General features: G+C 37.9%; 1 protein-coding gene across 6 annotated transcripts in view; it reads left to right on the top strand.

Annotated features, from left to right (window-relative positions):
* Positions 1-446: 446 nt before the first annotated feature.
* Positions 447-26,427, top strand: part of R3HCC1L (R3H domain and coiled-coil containing 1 like) — an 84,819-nt gene continuing 58,838 nt past the window's right edge. Inside the window, exons 1-2 of one of the 6 annotated variants that reach the window (XM_035026694.1) lie at positions 447-543; positions 16,120-16,225. The gene's annotated coding sequence lies outside the window, so the exon portion shown is untranslated. Of the gene's footprint in view, positions 544-593; positions 973-16,119; positions 16,226-26,427 lie in introns of those variants that run through there. The other 5 variants (XM_035026660.1, XM_035026685.1, XM_035026669.1 and 2 more) reach the window with 5 other exon arrangements.

The raw sequence follows: 26,427 nt of genomic DNA on the forward strand, positions 1-26,427 counted from the left end.
GAAGAAGGAAAATGCAGGTAGTAACATAGAAAGTAAGTGATAAAGAATGTCCAACAGCCTCAAATGCTGCCTAGAGGTTAAGTTAGAAGACCTGAAAATTCCTCCCGTGAGTCTGGCAATGAGGATAATGATTGGCAACAAGGGCATTTTCTGGGGGGCAGAACCTGCAGGGCAGAGCACGCAGCAAGAAGCGGAGACGAGTTAGATTGCCTTTTTAAAAAAACTTGGCTGTGAAGGGAAAAGGAGGGATGGTGTGACCGAGCGAGGAGAGAGGCGGTCTGAGCACGTTTACAGCTAGAGGAAGCGGGGAGAGTGGGCAGACAGGAACGCAAACGTCTTCCCGTCCTCGCAGTTTTTGCCAACCCTCCCCCCACGTGACCGGGAAGTAGCCCGCGCAGCACCGGCCTGGAGGGACTACAGTCCCCAGAAGGCCCCGCGGCGCGAGGGGGGGTGGAGTCGAGGCCTGGCGCGCGCCCCAGCGGCGCGAGCGGAAGAGTAAGAGCTTCGAGGAGGCGGCGGAAGCAGAGAGCGACGGCGCCCCCGGTAACTAGCGATCCCGCGTCCTTGTCCCTCCCTCCTTCCACACCCCTAGCCGGGCTGGTCGCTCCCACTTCTCCCCACTCTGGACAAGACTTCCTTTCCCCTTTTGTTCGTTACCGGTATTTCTTTTCCCTCACGTGATGCGAGGGGCGGGTCTCCGCCTCGGGCGGAGGTTACTGGGAAGCTGCCGCCCTTCGACCCTGCGGGCCCTGGGTTGCGGGGTTCTTCCGAGGCCCTTTTGCTGTCCTAGGGGCTGCGTGCCCGCTTTGGGCCCTCTTCCCAAGTACTCTCTGTGGAGAGGACATTTCTTCCCCGGGTTTCAACAGGTACTGAGCGGGTCCGTGGAGGGACCCCCCCCCCGGGGTTATGGGGCTGTAGGCCACCGAGAAGACCCCGGGGCGGCTGGCGGTTTCCGGGCTGCGAGCCTTTCGAGTGAGTCCGCTCGGCTGGCCGGGAGCCCCGGGCTATGGGCTGTGGGTTGGGAGTAGCTGTCCGTACGGGAGGATGTACTTCCTGGTTTTCTTGGGCGGCCCTCGGAAAACCCCAAGTCCGATTATTAAAAGTTTTCTTTATCAATAAAGCCGCCTCTCAGAGTTGAGAAAGGGAAGAAGCATAGGGTTTGGAGTCTAATGTCCTAGGAGTCTCAGGTCTGCCACTTGCTGGGCTTGTGATCTTTTGTAGCCCGTTTACTGCAGCCTCGGTTTCTGTATCTGAAAAATGGGGATAATAGTCTTTGGCCTGCCTGCCTTTCAGTTTTGGAGAGTTCAACAGATGGGATATATGTGAGAAAGCATGTATCAGATATAACCTCACTATCCTTCTGTCTTGAGTGTAGGTCAGTTGCAGTTTAAAACCGCATTTCCGTCTTTATGAACTCGATTGTAAATATGACCACGGTCTTTGTGAAAATCAAATGAGTTAATAAATAGGTGGAAGTGTCTTAGGAAAGGAATACAAGCCATACAAACATTCTTAAGCCATGTTCCTGTTGAAGAGGTGACATTAAGGCTCTAGCACCTGTGGAGTCAATTTTAAACTTCATCTGGATTTTAAGGTCCCCCAGAATTTGGACACCTCCCTTTCCCTAACATACCCACCTGTCTACCCCTTTTGCTCTGTTACAACCTTCCTTCATTACACAAGTGCAAGTATCTCAGCACTTAATGTTCCTCAGTTGTGGTGCTAACCTAATGCCTGTCTCCAGCAGGTCTTGTGTTTTTTCCCCCTTTTCAGATACAACTGGTGCTAAATCTAGCTCTAACACAATCCCACTAACCTTGTGTGCCTACTAGCTGAAATATTGGGTTTACCTTCACCTATCCTAGGTATATGTGCTAGAACTCTGTTTCCTCATAGTTAGAATTCAGAATATAAATAGCCCCTATCCTAGTCTTCTGGCAATTAAGATCTGAGACTCTAAGCAGGTGGCTTTTTGTCTTATTTCCCCCTTATTGAGAATGGGATTTTACAATCAATTTTTTACGGGTTTGAAGGTGTAGTAATTAGGTAATCCTGTATTTATACTGAAATCATTGGTTGAAAAATGCTTGAATGCGGTTCAAAAAACAGGATGGCGGTATAGTGAATTAGTTGAATGTACAAAATTGAACAAATTGAGTTCAACTTCTGGTTCTGTGACTTCTGCTTTGACTTTTGGCAGATTAGTTGACCTCTCTAAGCCTGTTTACTAGTCTCTAAAATAGATAGAACATTTACCTCACAAGGTGTCTATAAGGATTAAATGAGATTGAGTATAAGGAGTTTAGTAGTTCCTGGAGTAAGTGCTCATTATTTTATTGCTGTTGTAATTGTTGACTATGATGATCAAAAATGATAATTTTAGATTATGTATTTCTTGAGATTCTCTCTCTCTCTTTTTTTTCCCTGTAAAATGAGGTAGCTATCTTAAACCCCAAAATACTGTAAATAGAAGTACTCAGATTGCAGGGTGTTTTTTAACAATTGAACTTTATATAAAGATTATATTATGTCATTTTTTGCTTTTAGAGGTTTCCAGATGCCGTTGTGAAAAGGTTGTTGTCAGGATGTGCTTTGGACTGGTGCTTTACTTGTAACCTGTAGTAAGAATGTGGTTTTCTGTCTGCACATTGTAACTTGTAGTAGAATAATTATCTATGTTTATGATTTAGATATTAACTGTTGACTAGGACAGAGTTTTGTAGAGCATTTTTTGTCGTTCCCCTCACCCCTGCCTTTTTTTTTTTTTTTTTTTTTAAGTCAGACTATTCAACTCTAAAAGTTAGCTTAGTGGGTAGGTTCCAGAAGGCTTGGTGACCTCATTTTTTGAAGGTGAAAACTCTTAGTGACATTGGTGTATGCGCATTTGCAAGGAGTGAGAATTTAGAGAAACCAAGAAGGAAAGTCTAATAGAGAAAACTGATTTGTTGGTCAAAGCAAAATCTTAGGTTTAAGAATTGAAATGTTTATTTTTAGTTCCTACAAATGGGTGTTGACTAGAAGATATCTGCAGACTCAGATACTTAGGAAATGCTTCCTTCACTTTCTTTGATGTGGTATCCTCTGGCTCTGCCTTGCCAATTTCATTCTTTTATTTATTTTTTAAAGATTTATTTATTTATTTGCAAGAGAGAGAATCTTAAGCAGGCTTCACCATACTCAGCATGGAGCCTGACATAGGGCTCCGTCTCACGACCCTGAAATCACGACCTGAGCTGAAACCAAGAGTAGGACTGCCACACGGGCACCCCTCATTCTTACTTTTAGTTATGAATCAGCAAGATAACTATGTTTTCACTGTAGACTTTTATACAAAGCTATGACAAAAGTCACTTCATTAAAATTTACTTTGTGTGCTATATAATATGTTTTTCTCCTTTGTTTTAAACACTTTTGTTCATTGGCTTTTTTTACTTAGAGAAGTTTTAGAAGGTAGACTCATTCTCGGCTGTAGCATCTAAGTGTATGTAGTAGATATGCTCAGTTAATAATGACTGTGTTGAATAGTTCTGAATAAAAACATTTTGTTGATTGTCCTATGTCCCTAAGGCACACTCTCGAGAGACTATATGGTATTGTGGAAATAACCTAAGCTTTGGAGTTAGGTCAAATTTTGAATCCAGGCTCCACTACTTAATAGTGATTTATGACTTCAGTTCGTATTCTCATTCTGAGTTCATTTTCTTATCATCTGTCAAACAGGGATAGTAATACCAATGCCATATGACTGAAAAGATTAGAAATTATTTGAACAGGCACATACTAACCAGGCTTAGCAAAAGGTAGATTATGTTATTATTATTTCTTTAAAATTTTTTATTACATTTTTCTGTTAGTCATTGATTTTGGTAATACATCTATATCCACTCCCTTAATGATTCACGTGATTAGTTTTTTGTTGTTGTTGTTTTGTTTTTTGATTTTTGTGGGGTTTTTTTTTGTTGTTGTTAGCCAAGGTTAAGGTTGTTGACTTTGACCATGGAACCCTGAAACACGGCAAAGCTAATTGGCCAGCATGTTTGAATCTATGACCCTGTCCTCATTAACTCCATAAGCTAACTACTCAGAAAATAGCTCACCAGAATGAATGATAAAACTGGTATGTTGTTGAGTCAGCACTCATGCACTCATTAGACATAATAGAATTAAATGAATTACTGCCAGAAGTAAAAGTATAGACTTTTATTAGTAACCCTGTATAAATATACTAACTCTCACACTTTAGGATGATCTTTGACAACCATTAACCAGAGTTTTAATTCAGACATTTCTTTTAGTTGTTGAACGGTATTTGTTGCAGATTTCCTACTCGTAGGAGAAGTGAGAAGAAATGGAATTAGGTTATTCTTATCTTGAAAGAGAACCCTCCTTCTATGCCACCCACCAGAAAATGTGCTCTTAGCTAGTGGAGAAAACATTTAGAGTTCCCCGTTAATGAGCCCAGCAGGATGGATGAAGCCCATGTAACTCGTAAGAGTTTATTGAATTACAGAGAAATTCCAGTTGTCAGAGCTTTAGATAGAAGAGAAGTTATAGGGTGTTGCTCAGCAAGCTATAAGCCTGCATTTGGGAAGAGGGTTTTCTCCTCGCTCAATAAAACATAGACCAGTTGCTCCCAGTCTGTGGTGTGCATTTTTCACTTGTCTTATGCTAGTCTTCTATATAGCTTTCCATCCTTCAAATTCACTCTTCAGTTTTATTAATATTTGTTGTCCCTCTTGTATCTTTTTTTTCTTTTTATGTCAAACATGGCTGTGTTCAGACTAGGGATAAAAATAGAAAAGCAGAGAAGCACTGTTGGAAACAGCAGGTTCTGGTGTTTAGTATTGTGAGGTTCCCAAATAACACAGGTTAACCTGTGAATATAATGGTATTGATTTGTGACAGCTCCTGACCATTTAACTTGGCACAGAGGCAAAAATAGGGGCAAAAGGTATGTGGCACTCCTTAATAGGAGATTTGCTTCTTAGAAAAGAACATACGTAATTTTAATACTGGCTTGTAGTTGGGCTGTTTCAAGTTCTTTGCCATGGAATACCGGAAGAGTTTTTAAGAACGAAGAGAAGCATTTGGATTTAAATCCTAAGCTCTCAAATTTATACCAGTAGTCCAGTTTGTGTTTTCTTATTATCTGTAAAATAGGAATAATAATAGCAATCCTGCTTGTTTACAAAGATCAGAGGGAAAAGGTAACAAGAATGATTTGGAAATGGGATGGGTAGCTGCGGGGAAGAAACTGACTGAAAGGCACAGTCTAAGAGAGGAACGCAAGCTCATACATGAATTTGTGAGTTCTGAAGCCTCTCTGACCCCGAGAGTTTTGGATAAGGGATTTTGGACTGGAATTAAAAACCTAGTGCTAGGAAAAATGAATTTATTAGCCTATAAGTGGTTCTAAACTTTTTTATTCTGTGAATCTTTTCAGACCTTTTGTGCTTTCATTTTACATTTTATTTTAGGAAAAGACCCAGAGGAAAATAAATAGCCTTGATTTGTTTATGTGGTTGGTAATTCTCTACAACCATCCCGAATAACAGTTTCAAACTCAGTGTGACCATCTTTCAATACATTCAGAGTTTCCAGTGACCTTTTTGTTTGGCCTCTTGACTCCTCTAGTGTGAGAACCAATGATTTATTAAGTACTGGAGTTGACAAGCCCCATGAGCCATGTATCTCTTGGTTTCTGCCACCACTGTTGTTAATGTGACATTGCTTTTCTTTCCCTGCTTGCCATAGTGTTTCTTTTTTTGTATTGTGCTGCTTGTTTGTTTCCTTGGGTAGCCTGAAACTTCTTTGCTTCTGACACTTGAGTTCACAGTCAAGGAATTTATCTTTGACTTCATAATGTTATACAGTTTTCATTTTGTAAGTATTTCTTATTACTATTATTATATATTCAATACGTGCTCGTTACAGAGGATTTGGAAAATTATACCTGTATTTTCACCATTTGGAAGTAACTTAACATTTTGGATTATTTCCTTCCTTTCTGTCTTCTGTGTATGTTTATTAATGTAACACAGACACACTTAAATTGGAATCTCTTGCTATTGTATATAAATTCTGTATCCTGATTGAAAAAAAGTAACATGTTTATGAATAGTGTTTAGAACAATTTCTAGAACTAGCATGAATTATATATTCTGGGCAATGATCTTTAAATTTGTATTCATTTTGGGTGGGAAATTAGAAGATAGGTTCCAATTCTGCTTTACCATTGCCAAACTGAAAAGCAGGGCAAGTTGTAGGCCCTCTGTGGGCTTTCATTGTGGCAGCTGTCCAACAAACTTTCTGAGGTATTTGACACAACTTTCTGATGAAAGTTAACCTTTTCCTTACAAAATCACTCATACACAGAAGAAGACCTAGTCTGGTCGGTCTTTGAGATTCTTCTGGTTCTGCTACTGGATGATCCTTGTGTTGAGGAATACAAAATAGAGCAGTATCTGTGAGGTTATTTGGGCTTCAAGGAAGAGGAGGATCTTAAAGGAAGTGATAGAGTAACAGATTGACTGGAGAGGACAGAAGAAAATTCCACACAGAGAGGAGCAAGGAGAAGTTAGAAGCAAAAATGAGTACAATATGTGAGTTGAGTGAGACAAAAAGGGAATGTTAACAGTATTGCACAAATGAAAGGTATGATTTTTACTGAGGATGAGTAGTAAAGAGATGTGACTTGTTAGGTTTATATGTGTGTGATAATGAGGAAGAATTAATGGAAGGCTTTGAAGGCTAGACTGAAGAATATAGATTTGGTCCTGTAGGTGATGGTACTTCTGTTGAAAGTCATATGATGAAAACAGCGAGAAAGGTTGTCCTGGTAGCTTTGTGGGATAACCACAAAGTTGAGAGTTTTTGGAGAGTATTTCAATAGGACAGTGGTGGGGTAATGTGGAAACAAAACATGATGGCTCTTGTGGAGGAAGAACAGTAAGCATGGGTTTGGAAGAGCTGGAAGAATCAGAATACCTCAAAGTTTTGAGCCTGACCTAGCAAGTATATTGTGGTGTAATTGATCGTGTCATTGGGAAAGGAGCTCAGATAGGCCTAGGGAGAGAGATAGTGAGTTCAAGTGCTAATACAAATTTTAGGTATTAGATAATTTGAGTGGTAGTTAAAAAAATCTGGTGCTTTAAAACTAAAGAACTTAAAAATGAATGCTCTTCTTTTTAAATTGTTTTTGAGGCCATGCATTTATTTTAGCAAATAAATATTCTTTGGAATTTGTCTTTTGAAACTGCTTTCAGAACCAGTAGAGTCATACAAGAAAACCAGTCTTATTATTGTCTTCAAAAGAGTATTTTCTAGCTCGATCACTCATCTTATTTACTGATTGCTAAGTGATATTTGACAGTTTCTAAAAATGTAAAGGCATAAAATTTATTACCATGGTGGATGTGTAAATGATTGTAGTGTGGTCGCTGAGGACAACTTAAAAAGTCTGAAGCTGTGATGGCATCCTTAGAATAAAGTGCTGGTGTACTCTGGTTAAGAGGGTAGGTTCTGGAAAGCCTAGGTTTGAATGATCTCTTTGGTACATTAGTTATGTGTCTTGAGCAAGTTCTTTAATTTGTCTGGGGCTCTGTTTCCTCATTTTTTAAAGTGGGTACGGTGATAATACTCCTTACTTCATAGAATTCTTGTCAGGATTAGCTCTTATACTTAGAACAGTGAGTGGCAAATATTAACAGCCCAGTAAATATTAGCTATTCATTAGCGTCATAACAACCACGGCTATTGCTACCATCACTACTGTATTTATCTATTTTGTTTGTTTTAAAAATCACTTACGTTCCTGTTATGTCTTATACAAGTGAAATGATAGGCAGCTGGAGATAAAACTAGAGCACAAATAAAAGACCTGACATACAGTGTGTGTGTATGTGTGTGTGTACTTTGTTTTTTGTTTTTGGTTTGGTTTTGTTTGGTTTTTTAGAATGTTGGCCTAGGAGAAGAGTGGAAAAGACCAAGGGTGGGATATTGGTGAATACTTGTAGTAAGGGTTTGGGAAACAGAAAAGGGGCTGGCAAAGGAGCAGGTGGAGATTGTTTAGAGAAAGAAAACAAGGAGTGGGTCTTAGTAGTAGAGGTTATACTAATTAGGATTGGATTTGGTTGCAGCCAAGTAACAGAGACTTAAATATCATAGAAATGTATTTCTCTTAATGTCAGGAATTCCAAAAGTAGTCTACGGCTGGTATGGTTGGTTTGTCATGGTGTCAATGTTGCTGCTCTTTTGTGCGTGGATTCTGTTCTTTTCCAGAGTTATCTTATGGTCTAAGATAATTACTGGAGCTCCAGCTGTTTCATTCACATTCCAACCATCAGAAAGGAGGAAGAGAATACATCTCCTTCCCTTTAAGGATATTTACTGAAAGTTACATGTGCCACTTCTCATATTCCATTGGTGAAAATCCGTCACTTAGCCACACCTTCCTGCTGGAGAGGTTGGGATTTGTAGACTATTTTGGGTGGTCAGTGCCTGGGCGTAAAGAACAGCAACAATGAGGATAATCCAGATATAGCTAGATGAAGAATATAGGGTAGATAACCGAGTTAATTCTCCCTTTAGGACAGTTTGTCATTATTGGTAATCCTTGACAGAGTTTCTATACTTATGAAAACTGCGAATATAAAGCCACTCTTGTCAGATTGTGTCAATAGTACTTTGTTTTTAGGGTGTAATCCTTCACGAATCCTTGTTTAATAAGGATTATCAGTCTCATAAGGAAAAAAATTATTTGTATGTACATGTATGTATGTGTGTATACAAATACATAATGTGTGTGTGTGTTTATATATTTCCTCATTTAACCTTGGCCTTGGCCTAAATTACTTTATATGGCAACAATGTGCAGTAAAGTGATGGTAAATAAGCCTCTGTATTTCTCTTTTGTAGTTTTAAGCCCATAATTTTACTTAGCTTTCCATCCACTCTCCAGTTTGGTTGTGTTGGGCAGTGTTTTAATCCATCTGTGTCCTTTTATATTACTACTCTCTTACTGCTGTTAATCGTACTTCCCAAAATAGATAAATGAGCAAATTTAATTAAATGTTATTTGCACTCTCCTGATCATTAATGAATTTGTAAGTAAGATCAGACCTACAGTGTTTCTAGTATTATAATTACTGAATTCTGTCCACTCAAGTGGTAATTATTTGCTTTAAGATTTTTTTTATTTTTAAAGCTTCTTTATTTTGTGTGTTTGTGTTCTTTCAGTATTGGAAATATGAAGGTCTTCCAAAAAAAAGGGGGGGGGAACTTTTTTCCCTAGGATTTTTTTTATTCCTTTCAATTGAAAATATTTTATTTATATATTTTTGAATGATGAACAATACATTTAAGATAAGAAATTCATCAGTTGCTGTTTTTTGTATTTTATCAACAGACATACAGTTTAAAATAGACAAGTTTTAAAAGTCAAATAGTAAAAAAGGGATTTATAACAAAATATAGTGAATCCCCCTGCTCTCTAGTTTCCTCCCTAAAGGTAACCACTTTCAGCTCCTTAAGCTATTTCTTCTGGCATTTATGTATCTCCATGTTTCAAAATAATATATGTGCAATGCTGTCCTTTTTCATTATATATTGAGTCTCTGTTATGGTAGAGAAAGCTGTACTGTTCTTAAACTACCATCACTACTACTGTTCTCCTCTAGCTTCCTAATTTAGTTATAATATTTGGTTAAATGAGATAGTTAATGTTGTGTTTACATTATTATGCCTGTGCAAATTTTACTTGCTGATAGTGTCTGAAATAGTGTAGCCTCTCAGTGCAGTTTTCCACAAGGTCAGTCACAGTAATCTGTCAGTTCCAATTTTCTTTCCTTTAAAAAAATTTTTTTGGCAACTTCTCTTCTGGAGACCTTCATTGTCCTCCTATCTGGGCCTACTTCACAGCTCTTTTCCTGGGAAGATTTCCCTTTGTTATCTTTAGACTTTTCTCTCCTTTTCAGTTTGATTCCCAGTATTATAACTCTTATCTTCCTTATTCTTCACTTACCCTCTTGCTTAGGTAGAGCACATCCTCTAGTAGTTGTGTTGGATGAAAAAGATGATACTGTGGCAGAGAACATGGGGATGACAAACCTTCAACACGCCTGACTCTGTCACATAGCTTCAGTCTGAACCGGTTGCCTTCTACTTTTGGTGCAGTTTGCATCCTGGAATCCTGGAATGTCCACTCACTGATATTCCTTCACTTTTCTCTTGTGTTGGATATCTTGTTTTCCAGACCCCATGCCTTTCTTTGTTTTGGTTTGTTTCTTCATTTGGTGTCAAAGGATGATGAGACCATCACACCCTATCTAGAATATCTCATCAGGCACAATCTCCTTGAACAAAGAGGATTGTTAATCTTACATAGTGGTTTTGGGGAGGGTGGAGTTCAGGGATTGGAGGATTTTAAGAGGTGGAAGTGGGTTAACATCATCTATAGAAGCATGGTTACTTGGGTGACGTTGTTCATTGGTTGGCACTTGGGAGTGTATTTATTGGAGTGAATCTGTCCCTGATTGTTTGGCTTGTAAAAGAGTGCCTGCTGTGTTAAGTTGTCCTTATCAATTGAATGGATTTAAAACTGGTACTCCTGGCAATTTACCATGGCTACAGACAGTTGTCTTTTCTTGAATTTGTTCGAATTTTAAATTTTCAGTCCTCCGGTAATTTTCTAAGAAAGTGTATATGTGGGAGGTATTTTGAGCCTTTCCATGTCAAAGTGTCTTTTTTTTTTTTTTCCTGTCCTCACATTTGATGAATATAGTTTGGATGAGTGTAAAATTTTAGATTGGAAATGTTTTTCTTTGGAATTTTGAATGCATAGTTTTTTCTTTGTCCTCTGTTGCTCTTGAGAAGTCCTCAGCAAACGCAAATCCTCTTCTTTTGTTTGGACCTACTCTTTGGAAACTTGTTAAGAGTCTCTGCTTTGCACCCAGTACGAAATTAAACAGTGATGTGCCTTGGTGTGGGGTCTTTGTCTATTTTTATGTAGTGCTGGGTATTTGTAGGTACTTGGAGGTCCTTGTAATCTATAATTTGCATTTTTTGGGGAGCTGGTATGTGGGGATGGGGTGGGGAACATAGATCTTAGCTATTAACATGCTCCCTTAATCACCCTGTTTGAAAGACCTCTGCATTTTTGTAGTCAGCCTAGAGATCATCCTTTTTACATTCTGCAGAGATAACCTCAAGTTTTCTTTCAAGGGGGAGAAGGGGATCTAAGGATCTAACTTCTCCTCAAACAGTCTCCATTTCACTTCCAATTCCAGAGGTGGTGCTGGCTGTAAATTGGGTTGGGTCTCAGCTTTCTCTACTGCTGGATTGAGATTTGGCTCTCCAGGACCTGCTGTAAATACCTGTATATGTTCCAACTTCCAAAGTTGTGTTACTTACTCTTTTCTCCTCTTTCCATCTTTGTTGATTTGTATGTTAAAAAAAAAACCAAACAAACTTTTATGTTAATAGGATTTTGTAAAGAAGCAAATTTATATGCGTATGTCCATTCCGCTCTCTTAACCCACAGGACTGAAAGGATTTAATAAGACTGACTGCAATATTTTTATGTGAAATGATACTACATGATCATTATAATTTTAATACATGAAAGGCAAGTAACAGTATATGGTGCTCAAAAACAATAACTGAATATGGGTCTGCAGAGAGGGTAATGTTATAGTAAAGGAAGAATGTCATGCCTCCCTTGACTGCAGGCTATCCCTTTAATTTCTACAGATAATTTTTGGTAAAAGACATAAAAATGATTCATTTTCATTATAAGAAAGCTAGTAAATACTGATAAGTATGAGGAAGAAAATAAGAATCACTTTGATTCCTCAGTGTATTTTCTCATCTTTTCTGTGCATTTACTTATGTATTTGTGCAAGTATGTTTAAATGAAACGTGTATTATTTTGCTTCTCCCTCCCATTTTTTCTCACCGTAAATGTATATATCTTTTAAGAGGATTGTTTTGTGCAGAATCTAAAGATAATAATAACAACTTCTAACAGCTGCCATTTATTTGACTACAGATTATGTGTCAGGTACTGTGCTAACATCTTTTTTTCTGTTTAATTTATGTTGACGTTATTTCAGACTGCAGGAAAGTTACAAGAATACAAAAAATTTACCCAGATACCTCAAACGTTAACACTTCTATACATTTCCCTTTTCTCTGCCTCCTTCCATTTCTCCTTTGTCTCCTCCTCCTCCTTCCTTTTCTCTCCCTCTCTCTCTCTCTCTCTCTATATATATATACACACATACACATATATATACACTCTTTGTATATGCATTTCTTTTTTTTTTTTTTTAAGATTTTTTATTTATTTGACAGAGAGAGAGGGAATACAAGCAGGGGGAGAAGGGGAGGGAGAAGCAGGCTTCCCGCTGAGCAGGGAGCCCGATGTGGGGCTCGATCCCAGGACCCTGGGACCATGACCTGGGCCAAAGGCAGACGCTTAACGACTGAGCCACCCAGGTGCCCCTGTATATGCATTTCTTGAACTATTTGAGTTAGGTGCAGGCCTGTTTCCCTGTATACCTAAATACTTCAGAATGCATTTTCTAAAAATAAGGTTTTTTTTTTTTTTTAATGTAACTACGGTACAGTTGTCAAAATCAGGAAATAAACAGATTTAATGTTATTATCTAATCTATAGACTTGTTCAGATTTCAACCCTTGTCCCAATGATGTGCTTTTATAGCAGAAGAAAATTCTGCATTCCAGTGGTCTTTACTTTCCTTTAATCTGGAGCATTTCCTCAGTCTGTGTTTTTTTCATGACATTGGCATTTTTGAAGAGTGCAGGACAGTTATTTTGTAGAATGGCTCTAATTTGGGTTTATCTGATGTTTTCTCATGATTGGATTTAGGTTATCTATTTTTGGCAGGAGTACAATAGAAGTAATGTTATACTTCTCAGTGCATCATGTCAGGAGGCGTAGGATGAATTACTGGTAATGTGATCTTGGATCACTTCATTAAAAATCCATCCTTGTTTTATACCTTTAAAAAAAAAACACCTGTTTTTTTTTTTTTTTTAAGTTTTTTTAAAAGGTAGTGTCTGCCAGGTTCCAGTGTGGTTACGATTTTTCCTTTTGTAATTTTTTTGGTGGTAAAATATACATAACATAAAATTTACCAGTTTAGCTATTTTTATGTGTATGGTTTAGTGGGGTTAAGTACATTCACTTTTTTTTTTTTTTTTAAAGAGCGAGAAAGCTCATTTGTGCACATGTGTGAGCAGGGGTGGGGGGTGAGGAGCAGAGGGAGAGGGAGAATCTCAAGCAGGTTTCACGCCCATTGTAGAGCCCAAAGAGGGAGGGAGGGGGCTTGATCTCATGACCCAAGAGTTGGACACTCAACTGACAGAGCCACCCACATTTTGTTTGTAATTCTGAAGTATCTTTGAGAAAAACAGTTTGGGACCTTATGAATGTCTTGTTACTTCTTGAGCTTTTACTCCCCAATTTTAGTATTTAGTGATTTCTGCCTGAATCATTTTCATGATGGTTCCTGAATGGTGTTTCTAATTCTGCCATTTTTTTCTACACTTATTTATAATAATACTTTATTTCATAATTGTTTTGTGGCTGTCCCTGATTTGGCCAGTGGGAGCCCCTTCAAGCTAATTCCTGTCATTCTTTTGGCTTGCCCTTCTCATTCTTTGAGTACTGCCTTACTTTTTACCACAACAAAATGTTTAGGCTCATCTTGTACTTTCCCAGCCTGAGCCCTGGAATGAGCTATTTCTTCAAGGAGCTCTGGTTCCTTTTAGTAGAGAATGGTTTCAAAAGCCATGATTGGGACTCCAGATGCCCTCGTTACTACTGGGTATTATTGCTCCAGGACCTCTTGGCAGGCATCTAGGAAATAGATGTATGTGGTATATGTGTGTGTGTCCACGCACACTCGTACATCTTCATCTGTCTACTGAAAGCACTGAGTTTATACTGATAACCTCTGATCCCAGCCAGTACTACAGGGTTTATTCTGTCCTTCCTTTATTCTGTACTTATAACTTCCTCTTCCAACAGTGAGAAATCTAGCCCTGTTATTCATATTTTTACTTACTGGCTCAATCCTAGAATATCAGAAAATAGTTTTAAGAATTGCTTACTCATACCACTATTTAAAAGATACCTACTAAGGAGGCTCAATATTTCTTGATAGGTTTTCCTTTAGCCTAAGGGTATGTAGTCTAAATCTCCACTGTCAAATAGGGTCGCTACAACACATGAATTGTGTCCGAAGTGTAAAATATACATTGGATTTTGAAAACTTAGTATGAAATAAGGAATGTCAAATATCTCATTAGTATTTTAATAGTATCTTTATGTTGATTATATATTAAAATATTTTAGATATATTAGATAAGATATATTAATAAAATTAATTCCACCTGTTTTAATGTGGCTACTGGAAAATACTAAATTACATATGTGGCTCCCATTATGTTTCTGTTGGACAGTGCATATCTAAAAACCATGTTTAAAAGTTACTTGGATTAGTTTTCTCTCTCCAGCATTCTTCCCTCCCTCCCATGGTTATGTTAGTCATTTGAAATACAGTTCAGTTCTATTTCTAAGTTTTTCTCCTTGTCCTAATTGATCTTCCTTATTTTTGAGTATGTGAAACATTAACATGGTTCCAAAGTCAGAATTGTACAAAAAATACATACTCAGAGCAGTGTGTCACCCTTTTCTTTTTCCTTACCACCTGTTTCCACCCACCCTCTATAGATAACCAGTTTCATCATTCTCTGAATTATCCTCACTGTGTGTTTTTCCCCCAGGAATGATGAGATATATGTTTATTTTCTTAGTTCCTCTTCTTTTTTACACAAAAGGTGCATATTATAGATAACTCTTTTGTACTTTGGTTTTCTCAATTAACACAATGTATTTTGGAATCCATTCCATATCAATTTATAGATTCACCCTCCCTCTCTCTCTCTTTTCTTCTCTCTGACAATTGTGTAGTACTACTCTATTGTGAGGATGTTAACTTTTCTTTTATGCTGTTCGCAGTATTGGTTATTCTTACATCTTTATTTTGTTGAACTTTAGTAATCAGCTGTCTATCTCCATAAGAAAGTTTGCTCAAATGAGATTTTTATTGGGATTATGTTAAATTCATAAATTACTTGAGGGAGAACTGACATCTTTATGATGTTGAATTGTGTTGAGTCCATTTGTTAAATCTACTTGTGTGTCAGGAATGTTTCAAAATTTTTATATTGGTTTTATACACTTCTTGTTAAATTTTCCATTTTTAAAAAATGTTTGTAGGTCTTTATATCAAAATTTATAGAGCTACATTATCCTTTCTAATGACTGTCTATTTTTCTATAGTTGAGATGTACCATAATCTATTTAACCTTGCCCATATGGGTGCATATTAAAGTTTATAATTTCTCACTATTATAAAGAGTTCTGGCATAAGTCTTCTGGTAGAAGTTCATTATCTGAAATTTGTTCAAATGCTTTATACGTTAATAAAATGTGTGCCTCCACTAACAATGTGTGAACTCTATTCAGTCTCCATTTACCAAAACAGGACCTTATTGCTCTTTTTTTTAATCTTTGTCAGTTTGACAGACAAAAAAGGTACATTTATTTTGCATTTCTCTGCTCACTGATGTGATTTATTTTTTCTTGGCTAGTTTATTTTTTATCCATGCAACCATCCATTCAGTATATTCTTATTGAGCATCCACCATGTGCCATCCTGTTAGTTAGAACTATAATGATGACTAGAAGTTGATCTTTTTGTGTTTTTCATCATTTGTATTGTTTTGTTTTTTCTCTCTCTTTTTTTAATGGCAGTTAGTAGGCACTTCTGCCCCCTCAGATTAGTTCTCATAGGACTGAGAGTGAGAAAAGATGACATTTTTATTCTGTTTGGGTCATGAGCTTCCAAGAAGTATTTTTGTTATTTGTATTTATTTCCATTACACATTCTATGGTAGGTAAACGACTGTGTGAAGCTTTTAGTATTCAAAAAATGAGATAATGAAAGTTACCTGCATACACTAGTGTCAAAGAACTGATAATTACATATTTTTATAAAAGTAACTTTTATTATTATTATTATTTTCCAGGTGAGGCTGCTGTTTATCAGAAGGAAAGCTTTGTGTCGTTTGCCTTCAGACACAATCTGTCTGTGTGTTCTAAAGTTTTATTCAGAAAATAAATGTCATTTATTTGGTAAGTCATTTAATTACGACTTCTGCGTATAGTATAGAAATATTGTTTATTTACTCTAAATATTTGCTTGCTTGCTTATATTTTGTTTCTTTAGTGTCATTTTATTTGTAACTCTCATGTAAAAAACAAGTTTGAGAGTGGCAATTACCTGAAGGACTAACGGTGTCTTAAAGATTTTCTTCTGTTCACTGTTCTTAATTTTGGTGTTTGTGGTAAAGAGAAAAGGGGCTGGTTCAATATTAGCATTAGTTCTCAAAGCTTGAATACTAGTTTTGCTCTTTTTAGTCTCTCTCCACCTAAGAACTGAGAATTGACATCCTTCCTGTCAAGCTCTAGAACTTCTGCCTCGTTCATACAGGGAGCAGTTCAGCCATCCCTGGTGGTCTAGTGGTTAGGATTCGGCGCTCTCTCATACAGGGAGCAGTAAAGAAGCTGTGTTATTGTAGAGGTTTGAAGAACTGATTCAGGAAGAGTAGATGGTCAATTATATCTTCAGCAAGGCATAATGAAGCAGAATGAATAATGCTATCAAAGGAATTAGAAATGAAAAGTAATGAGGTATATAGTGAAACTGATTTTAGTTGTTTAATATTACTCTGTAGGTGTTTTTTTTTAATTAAGTTTTTTTCCAGGAAGATATAAGTTGATATGATCACTGTTTTGTAAGAGGTTCTTCTTACCCTCATCCTCTTAATGATCTTTTCAGTCTATTCCAGGTTCTGATTCTTTTGTGTCACCAGTGATAACTGGGAAGCTGATATGTAGGGTGAAGACTTCAGTGGTATCAAGAGGGTTAGTCATAGCAAATGTCAGAAGATCAGACTTGGGTGCTGCTGAAGCATATGGCAAAAAATTGGAAACTAATGAAATGATACTGGTGACTTACAGAACTTTCTATTAAATGGTTTTACATAGCAATATATAATGAAAAGTAAATATTGACATTGAGAGCTGAGCTTGAACGTATTCTCAAATAGAATCTAAGGATGAGGAGCCACAGCTATGGAAAAAAAAGGGGAAGAAGATTCTCTTCTCATATCTTTTTTGGTAATCTCTTTGCTTTTGTTAGCATCAGAAAACTGACTTCTAATGTTCTTAGAGTGTGTGTCTGGCTTGTGTGAGTAGAGGCATTGGATTTCATTGTGTGTGAGTCTGGTACGGCCCCGATCTGAGAGCATACCAAAGTGAGTTTTAATCTTGGTTATTTAAAATCTCCTTGTACCTGTCTTATTAGGAGTATTATTTTTTTAAGAAGAAACTAATTTGCAACTGCTATAAAGAGTGACATTGTGTCCGGGAAAATGCTGTACTAACACACTGCGTTGTCCCACAAGAGTACTTCCCAAGTCCCTGAACGCAGTGCTGACAATCTGTGACGGCCTGTGAATGGTTGGGCAGCAGTTGGGGAAGACCGCCAGCAGAGTGAGATGGTTGTGTGTAAGTTATAGAGGAGGTGGGGAGGGGAACAAATGAGAGAAGAGCAGAACAACTCGGGTTCTGTGGGCAGTTTGAATGGAAGCTATTGTTAGCTCTGCTAAAACGACTGTGAAGTGAACAGCCAGAGAGTGGGGAGGGCTTTTGGTGGAGTAGAAAAATCGGGTATTTCACTTTTCCTTTCAAGGTGTCATTGTTTCATTCTGTCACCAAACTGTAAGGCTAAATGTTCTATTGATGAGAGTATGGATTGGATAGATTTAAAAATGTTGAAGACACTAGAAATACCACTTCATGCCAGGAAATGGGACTATAAAGATCAGGGTGATAGGGATGGGACTTACCTTTTCCAGGAATTATTGTAATGGTAGTAAGGCCAGTTACCATATCTAGATCTGGAATGACTGGGCCTTTATCTCAGACAAATGGATATCCTGTCATTTATTTATATATTAGATTTTTTATACATTTACCTCCAACTGGTGGTGTTTTAGAAACACTTAGCCAGCGAGAGCAGTCTTCATCAGACATCAAGGCATGGGTTTCTGAGTATTTCTGGATTGTGGAATAGAATTTAATGTGGGGCAAGTTATGGTTCAATATGGTTCAAGCTTTGGCTCTAGCTAGACTAGTTTCTTTAACTGTCTTCAGAATAACATTCTTTGACTTACTGCCTCTTCATATTGTTCACACTATTCCTTCTCCAGGGAATGTCCCCCTCTGATTCTCATTCCCTAAACCAGCTTATAAAGGCCTCGCTCCAATCCCACCTACTTTATGACATCGTCAACCATTCCAGGCCCTTAGTGATATTTCACTTTTTATGTTTTTATCATTTACTGCTTTTCTCTTTATTTGGCTATCATATGTTACCTTAAAATTTTTTTTTTTAGATTTTATTTATTTATTTATTTGTCAGAGAGAGAGAGAAAGCATGCAAGTGAGCACAAGCAGGGGGAGCGGCAGGCAGAGGGAGAAGCAGGCTCCCTGCTGAGCAAGGAGCCCAATGCACGAGACTTGATCTTAGGACCCTGGGATCATGACCTGAGCCAAAGGCTGATGCTCAACCGACTGAGCCACCCAGGTGTCCCAAAATTTTTTGAAAAAATTTTTTATCTTCCCAGTTAGGTGGGGACAACTTAAAGGGGAGGTTACATTATTCATGTGGTTCAAACCATGTTATATTATGGTAGTCTTACTTTACAATCTTCCACTGTCCCAGCATAGATCTCAGTACAGTATCTGCACTTAGTAAATATTTGTTTTGACTTGGAGAAAATGCCATTACCTATTGTTAGCTTTTCCAGTCTTTAACATATATCTTTCTTTTTGTATCATAAGAATAATAGATTAAAATGCAGTTTAAGTACCTAAGTTACGTTTGTTCAGTACACTGTACTTCTTGGAAAGTCTTCTGTAGTGCTCGATACAGGCTTCCTGATTTTTTAAAGGAGCATTGCTCTTAAGATATTATATTCTAAGGTAATTACAGTATTTATTTTTCTTGAATCTCTAATTAGTAAACCTTCAATCTGCATGTAAGAGAAGCTCTTATTTGTTAATTTTCTAATGTTTTCTTTGCCTGCTTTGAAGTGAAACTTGCTTCTTTTGGTTTTTCAGATTCTTAACCAGCCACATTTGGCCTTTACACTTGGTAGCATAGCTACATGGAGGGAGGAGAGAGAGAGTTGTGACTGTCATCTCTAACACAGGAATTCCACCCCCTTTGCAGTTCTCTTATTGCTGTTGTACTTCTTTTGTTTTTTGTTTTTTTTTTAAAGATTTTATTTATTTATTTGAGAGAGAGAATGAGATAGAGCATGAGAGTGGGGAGGGTCAGGGGGAGAAGCAGACTCCCTGCTGAGCAGGGAGCCCAACGTGGGACTCGATCCCAGGACTCCAGGATCATGACCTGAGCCGAAGGCAGTCGCTTAACCAACTGAGCCACCCAGGCGCCCTTTTGTTTTGTTTTTAAAGCTCTTCTCTGCTATCTGTTGTTTTACCCCAATTTTTTTTTTTTGGATTTATTTATTTTAGAGACGGAGGAGTGCCCATGAGCAGGGGAAGGACAGAGGGAGACAAGCAGACTCCCTGCTGAGCGGGGAGCCCTACATGGGGCTCAAACCCAGGATCCCAAGATATGACTTGAGCCAAAACCGGCCGTTTGATTTAGCCACCCAGGTGCCACTACTCCAATTTTTAGAAGGCATATATTCTAGTCTGCTACACTACTTAAGTGCAGGGACTTTGGAATCCTAAACAATACTTGGAAGCTGTGTGATTTTAAGTAACTTAAGTTTCAAATTTCTCATCTGTAAAATTGAGATAATCATAGCTACCTCTTAGTTTGTAGTTGGGATCAAATGAGGTAATATATATAACAGCATAGATTAAGCCTAGTGGCATCTACTTTCAAAATTTACTGTGTGGTTTATTAGATTTAGTTTGTGATTCCTAAAGGGAAAGAAAGATCAAGTTTAACACATGTCAGGTTTGAGGTGCAGTCCTAAAGTCTTGTCCATTTCAACTGTCTTGTCAACTGTAGGATATCAGTGAGTGAAACCCAGGATAGACCCAGGAGAGGAACTAATTTCTAATAAGTCTAGAAATACAGACCAACCTCCAGATGTCTAGTAAGGGAAAGAAGTTTTAGGAGGGAGTTTTTCCTTTCTCTTTTCCCCAGGTATATATGCAGAATAGGAAGCAGAATTTTCTCTCCACCTTTCTATTACATGTTATATTGCTGTTGTTCAGTTATATTAAAGTTTTGGTCTGACTGCCTTTTGAGGTGGTCAATAAAAGGTGCACTAACATTAAACTTTGAACAGTTAAGTTGGTGAACTATGGGGTTACCATGTCAGTGGAGTGTGAAAGAGACTAAGCTTCAGACTTTTTCCCAGCCTATAAAGCGTGAAATCAGTTGGTGCCGATGCATGGCTACTCTAGTCACTGGAGTGTAAAATAACTTGAGGACATGAATTGTGTTTCATTGTGAGAAAAGCCTTTTCGTGCCATGGTTTGTTTATGTGTTTTGGTGCCCCTACGATCCTACTGGAATCATGTATCCTATATATAGTTTCATTGTCTTGAAAATCAGATTTTTCATGAAATATTTCTTCCAGTTATGCAAGCTGTATTCTTATGCAACTGCATGTAGAGAGGCAAAGGCTATAAATCTCCAACACAGACTAATAATAAAATACTGTAGCTATTATATCCTGTTTAAGATTATATCTGAAAATACTGTCTTCAGTAGGTATTTGATGTACAAGTTTCTTCTATTTTTATTTATTTTTATTTTTATTTTTTTTTAAAGATTTTATTTATTTATTTGAGACAGAGAGAATGAGAGACAGAGAGCATGAGAGGGAGGAGGGTCAGAGGGAGAAGCAGACTCCCTGCTGAGCAGGGAGCCCAATGCGGGACTTGATCCCGGGACTCCAGGATCATGACCTGAGCCGAAGGCAGTCGCTTAACCAACTGAGCCACCCAGGCGCCCATTTTCTTCTATTTTTAGACTCAGGTTTGAAAGTGCACTCTACATTCTGCTTTGAAGCTTCTTTCAGTCTAAGAATTGTGTTACCAGTTTCACTGGTTGCTGTTCCCATGTTCACATGTGCTTCTGGAGAAAGGGAAGTATGTAGAGAAGGACAATGTTTTCAAATGGTTGGGGGAGTTGGGAGGAAGAAGTACAGAGATTATTCTTGTGGGGAATAGAAGAGAGGGAGTTCCTCTCCTGACACCTGGTGAGATTCTTCACCATATGGCTTTGAGAGTGAGGCAAGGTGAATGAGGAAGTTTCGGAGACAATAGTGAATTATTATTGTCAGCACTTTTAAGGCTGGAAGGTTATTGGAAATAGGCGTGCCATGAAAGCATTCAAGTTCTTTCATTCTTATCCTCGGTTTTCTTGTTTTACTGCAGTGGTCTTTGAACTCTGGTTGTTTTTGTATTTATACAGAAGCAAATTGTGAATATTTATGAAATTAATACATTATTGTAAGAGACCATCCTGCTGAATATCACACAGTGTATTGTAGCAGTTAAATGCAGGGACTTTGAAATCCTAACTGGTGCTCAGAACTGTGTGATCTTGAATTACTTAAGCTTTGGGTTTCTCATTTGTATAACTGGGATAATAATAAGCACCTCATAGTATTATAGTTGGAATCAAATGAGATCTCTTACATATGTATTTATATATATATATTTGTTTTTCTTGAATCACTAATTAGTAAACCTTCAATCTGCATATAAGAGAAGCTATATTTGTTAATTTTCTAATGTTTTCTTTGCCTGCTTTGAAGTGAAACTTGCTTCTTTTGGTTTTTCAGATTCTTACCAGCCACATTTGGCCTTCACACTTGCTAGCATAGCTACAGGGAGGGAGGAGAGACAGACAGAGTTGTAACTGTTATCTCTAAATTAGGGATTCCACCCCCTTTGCAATTATATATATATATAATATATATATTAATTATACATATATATAAAACATTTAGCGTAGTCCCTGTCACATGGTAAATACTCATTAAATGGTAGTTGGTTATTTTTTCCTCTTTTTCTTCCTCTGCTACTATTCTTGGTACTACTCTACCACTTCTTCAGTTTTGCTTGTAGGGCCTAAGCCTTAATGAAACAGAAAACATAATTATAGTTCACAGCAGCAGATTTTGAAAAATATGTCATTGTTCTCTTAGACATGGCTTAATAGATCTTAACCAAACAGAAACTCTGTAAAAAGACTTTTTTTCATGAAAGGATTGTTATGTTGACTTAATAAGATAGCCTTGCAAATAAATATAAAAAATTATTTTAAAATGTATTTGGTTAATGCAAATAAAACAGCCTTTCTGTGAACTTAGGGAGTTTACAGAAATAAAATAAGAGTTCAGAGTATTGTCATTTCTTATTACTCACTTAACACAAGCTGTTTTTTCTGAGGAAGTGCCTTTTTAAAAATTCTTAGGAGAAATGTTTTGTCTGGTGTTAAGAATAGTCATAATAGAGGGGCGCCTGGGTGGCTCAGTCGGTTAAGCGTCTGCCTTCGGCTCAGGTCATGATCCTAGAGTCCCGGGATCGAGTCCCGCATCGGGCTCCCTGCTCAGCAGGGAGTCTGCTTCTCCCTCTGACCCTCCCCCCTCTCATGTGCTTGCTCTCTCTCATTCTTTCTCTCTCAAATAAATAAATAAAATCTTTAAAAAAAAAGAATAGTCATAGTAGAGTTCCTGTCTAGTGTATGAGGCACTTTTTTGTGGTAATGGGATGGAAAAGTCTTCCTGATCATTTATACTAATGGAGATGAGCATTAGTGTGGGTAATATATTTGGTTTTGATCTGCATTATGTGATTATTTTTGCAGCATAATTAACTTCCTGATTAACTTTTGTTCAGCTAGTATTTCTGGAGCACATACGGGGTGAAAAACTGGGTAAGGCAACTATGATGAGGAATAAACTAGTAGTTTTAGTTGATATGAGACGTGGGTTCTGATCTCAGTTCCTACTCTTAGATGAATTCCTCGACCACTTTCTTCATCTTTAAAATGAGGAGGTGAGACCACTTGGTTTTCAAAGATCTTTTTCATCTGGAAGCTTTTAAGATAGATATGGAGGGAGCTTGGCAGTTGGGAAATGCAGCAGTGACACATTTTGGCCACCAGAGTTTGAAGTCCATCAGTCAGCTTGTGCTATGTTTTAACAAGAAGGTAGCCAGCGTCCTTGGAAATGAGGAGGTCACGTTGCTTTTATATCCATTTAGTTTAAATAAGTTATGGAGCTTCTTGCTTTTCTGATTCTACTTGGATTAAATATATTTCTGCTTTTGTTATTTTCACCCTTCTAGATAGGACTGTGAGAAATACGTAAGAAGGGAGAAGAGTAGAGTTTTCTAGTTGTTAGGGATTCATTAAATTTTGTTCTCCAAGATAGTGAGTGGCTCTCAGATGACCCATGGGCAACTTTGATGGGAGGCATAGTATGGGTGACCAAATTCAGTTATTTTTGGTCACCTTCTTCCCCCCAAATACACAGGCATGCACACAAATGATACTCAACCCTAATTATCTCCATTGTCTTTGAAATCCCAAGGATGAAAGTGAAATGTCTGAGAAATATAATAGAATGAGCACAGCACTTATAATTAAAACCTAGGTTCCAGCCTTTCTTTGTCACTTAATATCTATTTAACCATGGACATCACAACCTCAGATCCTCAGTTTCCTTATTTGGAAAATAAAGATGTTGAATTCTGACCTATGCAATCTCTTTCAGTAGTGTAATTCTAAGATTCTGTAAAAATTCTTTAATATTTATGTGAAGGGCAGTGATATTCTTGATACATTATAATAAGTAGTATCTTATAAAAATAGTACATAATATTTCTTTTTTGGGGGGGCAAGAAACAGGACTATAAGTGTTGTTAAGGCATTAATGTTAAAATATTAAAGTAAACTACATAAGAGCAAGAAGAACAACACTCCACTGAGACATTTTTCTAACCCCACAAAAAATTCTCTAGAGCATAGGCTCAGGGCGCAACAAGTCAACCAAGAGGGGCCATACTAGGCAGAATCAGGCCAAACTGATTTGGGGTATAGCTGATAATGAAGCATTCATAGGGGAAGTCATTTGGGGATAAATTAGCTTGAAAAAAGAGGGCATCTGTATCACAAAGGGAATCTATATCAAAAAGCTGGAGTCCGAATCCGTTTCTTCCAGCTACACAAGTGAAAATAACTTTGATACAGAGTCCAGTTATATGAGTCTGAGTTGCTGTCTGAGAGCACTGGATAATGTGGAAGGAACAAAGAGGGCATGGAGTCCAAATGACAAGCTGAGTGTCTAGAAGGCGACAGAGCAAATGGATGCAGGAGTGTGCCTGTGAAAATGAGCAAGGATTAGTACTTACGATTTGATATGTACACAAGAGAGTAGAAGCCAGCTAGGCAGACTGGATAGAAACAGAATTTTGGGATTATCCTGGCTTTAATTAAGCACCATCCTTGGTGTTGGTAGGCAGGGTCTGCTTGGTATACCCAAGGCTCCATACATTTGAGGCTAGTGATTTTTATTACTGACAAACCCTACATGGTTTGTATGGTTCTGATGGCTTTACACTCCACTGGGTACACATATTCACAGATCTGTGCACTAATACTGCAGAGTTCATTTCACGGAACTGGCTAGTAAAAAATTTGGCAGGCAAGCTAGATTTCCGAGTGCTCCTAGGAATGGAGCCCAGCTGTTCCCTTTGGGCTTTGAGCTGTTGGAATGCATTGGGATAGCAGCTAGAAAGAATGAAACTGTAACATTTTCAGCCTAGTTCATGACAGCAAAGCAGAGGTGTTAGAATTTCTGTTCTAGAGGTTTACACTGCAAGTAACTTAACCTGATTGTGTGTCTTAATATTACTGGGCTTCTGACCGCTGAAATATGGCTTGGATCGATGGTGGTTTGGAGAAAGTAGAAAGAGGGCTATCCATCATTCAGAGGCTCCATAGAAGCTGCCTGATAACGCTGCTTTCACCAAGCAGCCATCTGTCCATCCATCCATCAGTAGGATGAAATGAGATTTAGCGGAACAGGCAGCCGTAACTCTGAGACACTTTCTGACCAACAATTGCAGCCCTGGCCTGACTCTGACCACAAAGCACAGCGCTGGGGATTGGCGGGATGTGGCAGCAAGTGCAGTCTCATTCCCGTCAATGCAAGCCTAGAATGTGTTCAGTAGAGACCAGAGCACAGCCCTACTTCCCATACAAAATTTGATAAACTTGGGGTGATCAGCAAACAGTAATGTTCTTTTTGCTCCATACTGTTTTACAAGTTGAACAGATCCTTTTGATGGAGAGTTTTTTGTTTGGCTTGGAGAAGAAATAGAATTAAGACCTGATTTCATTTTGCTGGAATCCCGCCACAGTGTAGCCTTTAACCTATATCTTATATTGGCAGAATGCTTTGTAAATGCTAAGGGATCAGGATGACCACCTTTTTCTCCATTGAAAACACTGGGTACTTTTGGCAATTCCCTGTTTGTCATAGTATTGAGGGATAAGGCTAAATTAAATTTGAGGATAATTCAGTGATTTTATTTTGTACAAATTTTTTCCTATTAAATTGAAATTTGTACCTAGGTTGTTAGGTAGCAGAAATTGAATTTTCTTTCTCTTTTTTCTCTCTACTTTATATTAGTGGTGTCAATATGAAGGAAAGAAAAGAAAATATGGATAGAAAAATGGCTAAAAGACTAGAAGCAAGAAGCTGGATTACTCCTAAAATGGATAATCAGGCTCTGAGTGATTGACTGTTAACTGTCATCTTCCTCCTTCCATGCTTTTCCAGGGCCCTGAGCCGTCTAAGAGCCTCTTGGTCAGTACAGATCTCCTTGACTAACGATGGGGTTATGTTCTGATAAACCCATTGTAAGTTGAAAATATCATAAGTTGAAAGTATGTTTAATATACCTACCTTACTGAACATCAGAGCTTAGCATGGCCTAATCTAAATGCTCTCATTTACATTAGCCTGTAGTTGAGCAAAATCATCCAACACAAAGCCTGTTTTATAATAGAGTGTTGAATATCTCTTGTATTGAGTACTGTACTGAAAGGGAAGAGGTGCAGGGTGGCTGTAAGTGTATCAGTTGTCTATCCTTGTGATGATGGTGTGGCTGATGGGGAGCTGCGGCTCACTGCCGCTGACCAGCAAGCATCACCAGAAAGTATTGTACCGCATATTGCTTGCTAGCCCAGGAAGAAATGAAAATTC

This window comes from Mirounga leonina, unplaced genomic scaffold (genome assembly GCF_011800145.1).
Source record: "Mirounga leonina isolate KUSES-001 unplaced genomic scaffold, KU_Mleo_1.0 Mir_114, whole genome shotgun sequence".
NCBI lineage: Eukaryota > Metazoa > Chordata > Mammalia > Carnivora > Phocidae > Mirounga > Mirounga leonina.